Source organism: Mauremys mutica, chromosome 2 (assembly GCF_020497125.1).
Source record: "Mauremys mutica isolate MM-2020 ecotype Southern chromosome 2, ASM2049712v1, whole genome shotgun sequence".
Classification (NCBI taxonomy): Eukaryota; Metazoa; Chordata; order Testudines; family Geoemydidae; genus Mauremys; species Mauremys mutica.
In genome coordinates this window covers 133,184,249-133,192,139 of record NC_059073.1, presented here as the reverse complement: position 1 = coordinate 133,192,139, position 7,891 = coordinate 133,184,249, and positions in this window count along the sequence as shown.

Genomic DNA, 7,891 nt, shown 5'->3' with positions numbered 1-7,891 from the left:
ACCATATCGTAATTTCATCACTACATTTCCCTACTTTGCTTCAGAGAATGTCATGTGGGACTGGTCAAAAGTCTTACTAAAATCAAGATGTATCACATCTACTGTTTCCCACCATCCACTAGGCCAGTAATTCTGTCAAAAATGGAAAGGAGGTCAGCTTGACATGATTTGTTCTTGAAAAATCCATGCTGACTATTCCTTATAACCCTGTTCTCTCCTTACAAATTGATTGGTTAGTAATTTGTTCAAGTATCTTTCCAGGTATTGAAGTCAGTGGCAGCTTTACCATTGATTTCACTGGACTTAAAATCAAGCCCATGGTGGATTTTTGATCTGACTAGCTGAAAACATTTTACAAACGTGCTAATTAAGCTTCTTATCCTAGCTGGAAAGTAAGTGATATCCGCCCAGGTGTCCTAATGCTTAGGCTACAGCCACACTAGAGAGTTTACAGTGGCGTGGCTGTACTGGCACAGCTGTTCTGCTGTCAGCTCTGCAGTGTAGCTGCTTTAAGTGGACGGGAGAGAGCTCTTCCATTGACGTAATTACTCCACCCCCAAGGAGCGGTGGTAGCTATGTCATTGGGAGACGCTCTCCCGCCGACACACCAGCACTTTGGTCGCTGTAGTTCACATAGATCGGGGGTTTATTCACACCGCTGAGCAACATAACTTATACCCAGTGTAAGCTGTAGTGTGTTCACAGCCTAAGTCACTATGTTCAAGATGTTCTCCTCCTCCCAAACTCTTTTGGGCAATGGGCCAAGGAACTGGGACCAAGAGACAAGCCAGAATTCACTGATCTATATTTTTAGGGCCTGCAGTGCAAGCCACACTGAAGAGGAGCAGACCCTGCTTGTTTCTTCTGTCAAAGCCTCATCTCCTGGGGCCTTCTAGTACAAATGGCTTCTGTGGGATGAGCCCTCTATCTCCTGCACTAACTGGCCTTCTTGCTTGCTGCATTAGCAGGCAGGTCCAGGACTAGATGGGCCCTGGAGACTGACCTTCCTCTCACCACTAAGTGATCACTCCATATCTGGGTTGAGCCACATTGGCTGAGCGTGTGGCTTTAGCCATCCCTGCCCCTGCTGCATGGCATGTAGACAGAGGCTGTTGTTTAATGAATCCCCATTAAAAGAAGATAGTATCTTCTGTGCCTAGCTCACTAAATCAGTTCTCTGCCATTGCAGGGGATGCAGGCAGCTGGGCACCTCAGCTCTGCAATTCTCCGCCTCAGCCATGCAATAGCATCGCCTTTGGAGGCTGCAATGTGTTAGCTATGTCTGCACTACAGCCTACGTCAGCAGAATTTACATCATTCAGGGATGTGAATAACCCCTCCCCCCCCCGGTCCACCGAGTGCCCTAAATTAAACTGACATAAGCTCTCATGGGCACAACACTGTCATCAGGAGAGCTTCTCCCACTGACGTAGCTTCTGCCATTTATGCAGGTGGGTTTTTTAAGTTGAGGGGAGAGCTCTCTCCTGTCGGCATACAGCATCTTCCCCAGACACATTGCAGCGGTGCAGCTGCATTGATATAGCTGCACTGCTGTGCCTGTAGACTGGTCTAAATCTAATCCAGATTATGGGGTTCAATACAGGGGTAAAGTGGGTGGGCTTCAGTGGCCTGTGATGTGCAGGACATCAAACTAGATGATCTGGTAGGTCACTTTGGGCCTTAAACTCTATGACTAAGAATTTAAGACATATTTTTTTTGTAAAGACATTAAATCCTCCAGGTTCTGGCATCTGCTTGCTAATTACTCTGCAGTCAGCAATACTCCTGTCCTTTTCAGGCATCCATCAATGCATTCGCCTAGTTGCTAATGCGGCTCGGTATTAACTCACAGACTGTTGTTTTTAAAGAACACATCTTTTCACATGAATGTCCTATTCTCCTTTCAGACAATTCATCCTCTGCAGCATTTGCTAGGTTTTGTTTGTCAGTGATTAGCCAGTGCCTCCCAAATGCCATTAGCCTCCCCCTCAGCCAATTACTACATAAACAGAAATCTATTCTTTGATGCTTTTCGTTACTAGCCATACATACTGGAGACATCAAGAACAAGTTGAAAAGAAGAATACGTATGGAGCAGAACTACAAACAAATAAAATTCTCTAGCCACGGGGGAAGGGAAAAATACAGGGATTCCTATTCCTAGGCCCGCCGATAAAATGCCCCATAAATGACCTGATTATTACATAAAGACCCTTTGGAAGGAGTTGATGACCCCCAGTCAAGATAATGGGTCCCTCTAGAACATGCATTTGTTACGCGGGAACTGCCAGACATCGGGGATCAGACCAGGCTGCACCTAGCCCAGTATCCCCTCTCTGCAAAGGGCTAGCTCCAGCCGCTTCAGGGGAAGGTGCAGACAGAGGGCTCAGCATCTCATCTGGGAGCCCAGAGCGTAATCACCCAGCCTTCCCTTACGAACTTCTTCAACTCCTCCTCTCTCTCCATAACACCTCCAGAGGCAGAAAGCTCTCAGAGGGGTCGCCATGTTAGTCTGTAACAGCAAAAACAATGAGGAGTCCTTGTGGCACCTTAGAGAGTAACAAATGTATTTGGGCATAAGCTTTCGTGGGCTAAAACCCACTTCATCAGATGCATGGAGTGAAAAATACAGTAGGCAGGTGACTCTCTGGGTGATTGTCCCATCAGTGTGGTGTAGGTGGTGGTGTTGTAGTCATGCTGGTCCCAAGCTATTAGAGAAACAAGGTGGGTGAGGTAATGCCTTTTACTGGATCAACGTCTACTCATGAACAGAACAGGAGTACTTGTGGCACCTTAGAAACTAACAAATTTATTTGAGCATAAGCTTTAGTGGGCTACAGCCCACTTCTTTGGATGCACAGAATGCATAGATTGCTTCCGTCAACGTGCGAAGGCTGAAATTGTGGAAAAGCAACATCACTTGCCCCATAACCTCAGCCATGCTGAACACAATGCCATCAACAGCCTCAAGAACAACTCTGACATCATAATCAAAAAGGCTGACAAAGGAGGTGCTGTCATCATCATGAATAAATTGGAATATGACCAAAAGGCTGCTAGACAGCTCTCTAACACCACACTCTACAGGCCATTATCCTCTGATCCCACTGAGGATTACCTGAAGAAACTACACCATCTGCTAAATAAACTCCCTGACAAAGCACAGGAACAAATCTGTACAGACACATGCCTAGAATCCGACCAGGGGTATTCTATCTACTACCCAAGATCCATAAACCTGGAAATCCTGGACGCCCCATCATCTCAGACATTGGCACCCTAACATCAGGATTGTCTGGCTATGTGGACTCTCTCCTCAGGCCCTACGCTACCAGCACTCCCAGCTATCTTCGAGACACCTCTGACTTCCTGAGGAAACAGACTAACACGGCTGCTATTTTGAAACCCGTCATTCTGCTCATGAGAGAGACAAGTTTTCATGCTTATACATCTGAAGAAGAGCTCCGTGTAAGCACAAAAGCGTGTCTCTCTCACCAACAGAATTTGGTCCAATAAAAGACATTACCTCACCCACCTTGTCTCTGTCACCTCAGCAGGCAGTTGCCCTCTACCCCAACTCTGCCTAGGCATGGATGCCCACAATACTTTGGATAAGACACCTGGCCTGTGCTGGTCTAACAAATAAAGGGGATCTAAACAACCCCCTCGCCATAGTCTAGAGAGTCCTATCAACCAGGAGTTATTTCAAAGCATCGCATTGCAAGGCAGCTTACCTGCCTTTGCTGTGCAGCTTTTACCCATGTGTATTACAGTTCTGCACCCCTAGCCACTGCCAGCATGGAAGAGGAGATGCCCTGCTCTACAGCCAGCCCCTAGCCAGTCGAGGAGCAGTTCCAGAATGCCTCCCAGTGAAGTGAGTTATGGTTGTCTGCAAACATCACCACCTATAACTCTCCTGCTCAATGTCGGCTCGGCTCATAGCTCATCCTATGGCGAGCACTGCTCAGTACGTGGGGCCATTGTGCAACCCACTTGTGTGACATTTACAACAGCGTTTTAGTTGGCCTTGAGAGTCTCGCTTTTATTTCCGCAATTAACTGTGCTGCTAATGCAGCGTGATGGACGCAGGGACACACAATACAGACACTGTTCATCACAACCCTGTGCAAATGCCCTTTGTTTCTCTCAAAACACTGCTTCCAAAAATAGCTGCTGTGGCTCCCACCCCAGCCTTTTGAAAGAAGCATCTCCTCTCCCAGAGCATTCTCCCCCCAGCACACATGTGGTAACTGCAAAAATGTAACTGTAGCAGGGGAGCAAAAGAGGCAGAATTCTTCCCCATTCACGGTGCCGTGGGTTACTGGTTGGAGCAGGAGCATCAGGACTCCTAGGTTCTATTCCTGGCTCGCTATCAGTCTAGCAAATCAGGATATAGACACAAAGCCCCATTAGTGGTTTATTTGATATAGCAATTGCTGTGTGAGAAGGAGAAATTTTAAGACTTAACTGATGTTTATGATCATTTTATAATGTGAGTTCTTTATGCTGAAACAGCGGGTAGACATTTGAACTCATTTGGTGACTTTGAACACGTATGGTCACTTTGGGAGAGAGATCGAGGGGGATGGGGAACATGCCCACTCAGCTCCATTCCTTCTAATTGCCCTCCTGCCCCACTTCTGTTTCACACTCTGCATTCTTACCCCCCTGCCTAGCAGCGAGAGTCTCACCAGGGCTTGTCTACAAGTGGGAGTTGGTGTGCAGTAAACTGGGTGTGAATTAAAAGTGCACTAGCTATGCCATATTACCTCCCCAGGCGGAAACACTTACCACGCACACTAAAAGTGCCCTGGTGCAGCTGCTCAAGGTTGGGGGTTTCAGATTAACTCAATCTAGGGTTTGGATTATGATAGGAATGTGGGCATGGCCTGCAGTGGGGGGTCAGCTGATGAATGCCAAAATATTGTGCACTTCCTTCTGACCTCTGACATGCACCAGCTAGCCCCGAGCATCCCCTCACACTACACCAGGGCATGCTGTGGGAGGGGGCGTAGAAGGCAGCTGCACTAATTCAGTTCTCACTGGGGACTTCCGCACACAGAGGGACTCTCCAGCAATGGAATCCCAGCCAGTCTCCCCTCAGAGGGTTCAAAGCGAGCAGAGCCAGCCAGGGACCCTGTCCCCATATTAGGCTACATACAACCCTTTGCACAGCCACTCTGAGACATCTCCTCTGAGAGCAGAACACAGTGACAACTGAGGTAGTTAGGAATAATTGAGAGCTAGTTTCCAAGCCAAGTCAGACATGACTAACGCACTGGATCCCTTCATTCTGCAGCTCATCCCTGCGCAGTCAGGGCATCACAATTGGAATTTCTCCACAGTGAGCTTCCCCATGGGACATTGCTTATTCAGGTTTCCTTGTCTAAATGTAAGTGCAGGCTGTGTGTAATCAGAGCCTGACACTGTTGCAGCTTTAATGCTCTCCTGCTTTGATCTTATGTCCATTCACATGCTTCTTCAGTCTGCACTGAAATAACACACTGTGCAAAAGACAGAAGCTTGCAGGTAACACTGGCTCAGAAGCTAAGCATTGTGCTGAGAAAACTTCTGAGCCTGCAGCGCTTATGTACACTGGAGGAGCTGAGATCAGGACCTGATTCCGTGCCTGGTTCACTGTTGCATTTTGATGTATTCAGTGTTTCTCAATCACAATGATTTCTTGTTGACTGTTTTCCTGACCGGTGCCAGGGCAGTTGCCTAAAGTGTTCTATTGGTTTTATTTTTGTAAAATGCTTTTGTTTTGGACTTCCTCCTGTCTGCCCGAGATATTATACTAAGGCTCTACACAGTGAATGATCAACTGTTTCTATGGTAACCCCTGGGGCAGCGATACCACAGAGATGGAGAAGGGGATCGTGCCTAGAGGTGAGAGAAGACAAGAGACTAAACAAAAAGGAACAGATGAAAATTGAGGGAGAGAAGTGCAAAGAGAAAACTGGGGAAGGTATTGACAAGAGAGGTCAAAAAAAAGCAAGAGTCCCTTGAAAGTGGGTATTACTGGGGGCAGTGAGTGGAGGAATTTCAAAGAGGTAAATAAATGGTTAGTGGGCTTTCTTTCTAGTTCCAAGAAACCTGACTGCTGCAGCTTTCAAGAAAGATAATTGGTGTTGAAATTATTTAAAATCCTGTTCCACAAACATTCTGTGCAGAAATAAACCAGGTGCCGACTATTCAGATACATTTTGTTTTGTTAGCCCCATGGACTTGTTTGCGGAGACACATGCCTCAGGCTGGGAAGAGGCACACAGAAGTCTCTTGGTCTTCTCCAAATTCTCCAGAACTTTCGAGTCTCCAGACCTGGGCTGGAAATGGGAATGCTTCTTAGCATCCAGCCCTGGAACGCAGACTTGCTCCTAGTGAAGCCAATAGGAATTTTGCCTGAGAAAGAACAAACGGATCAAAAATTAAGGGCCTGATCGTCTTCCCTTGACTCACATGCAAAGAGGGCCCCTCTGTGTGCAGACTTCACCCCTTTTATATGGAAAATGGGGGAGCTGTCTTTGTGTTAGCATCCTCCTTCACCAGACCACCCATGTCTGGAGATTGAGGCACCTTCCATGACACCCAGTATTACTTCTCTGGAAAGTAACGCACACCAAGCCAGGTCTCCAAGGCTGGTCTTTTCTGGGGAAGCCAATGGATCTTGACTCCTGAGGATCAGGATCTGGGGCCCCAGTGTGAGCCCAGAGCCTCTGGCAGACAGCCCTGGAGTCTGGCGTCCCAGCCTGTTCTGGGCGGTTACACTTTCCCCCAGGATAGGGCAGTTGGCTGGAAATTCACTCTCACTGAGTTCTCCTCCCCATCCCCCCTGAGGAGGGGGGCTGTGTGAGAAGTTGTCAGTCTCCCCAACAGCCTATGTCCCTACTTCCATTTTTGCTTCAGCATCCAATAACTCAAAGTATGGGAACCGAATGGAGCTTACCACACAGCCAGTGAACCCCCTGAGCTGAAGATGTGTGATTTTGTTCTGAACTCTGTGGTTCCTGCCCTGGGATCTACATTAAAATGGGAGTCAAACATTTCCCAATTTTTTTCCCCCCAGCCAAAACTATTAGCCAAACTTGACCTGAATCCGCATTTTTGGTGGATCCAATGAAAAACTGAATGAAAATCCCCTCTCCTCTCCCCAGCTCTAGTCTAACCCTATCTGCTTAACTCTGGTCAGTTCTGCTCTTGGGAACATGGGAACACAGCAGGGGGGATATCTTGACAAACTGAAAGAGGCAGCATCACAGTCGGACCCTCTTGCATGGAAATTCCTGGGAATTGCACCAGCTCCGGCGATACAGCAAATGGTTAATTACATGAGATGAAGTCCCTCTCAGGAGTAACTAAACACTTATGTTAATTGCAGCAGTTATAACCGATGTAAGTGGTAGCTATGTGGAAATAATATTAAAAGAGTCTGAATGGTTAGTAGGGTACAAGGCGGAGGAGTGTGTTGCTTGCAAACTGACTGATGAACCACAATAAGTCAGGCAACAGCTGGAGCTGAGAGGCAAAGAGAGACTCAGTTTGTGTGTTCACTCTGCAGCTGTGAGCAGTGAGAAGTAGCCTGCTGCACCCTAGTTGTGGGTAGCTCATTCCCCCTCCCCCTCGAAAGAGGTGAAATGGCAACTTAAAACCCAACCACAACTACACCCACACAGCTAAACAACATAGACCCTGTTACCCAGACAAGCACGCGAAGGAAGGTGCAGGGGAGAGAGTGGACATGATGGCTCATTTTCAGAGCAATGGCCCATGCAACATTGTGCTGCAGACTCAGGAAATAAAGACCCATTAGGGTCTGTTCTAGGGTGACCAGACATCCCAATTGTTTAGGGACAGTCCCAATATTCAGGGCTTTGTCTTATATAGGCACCTG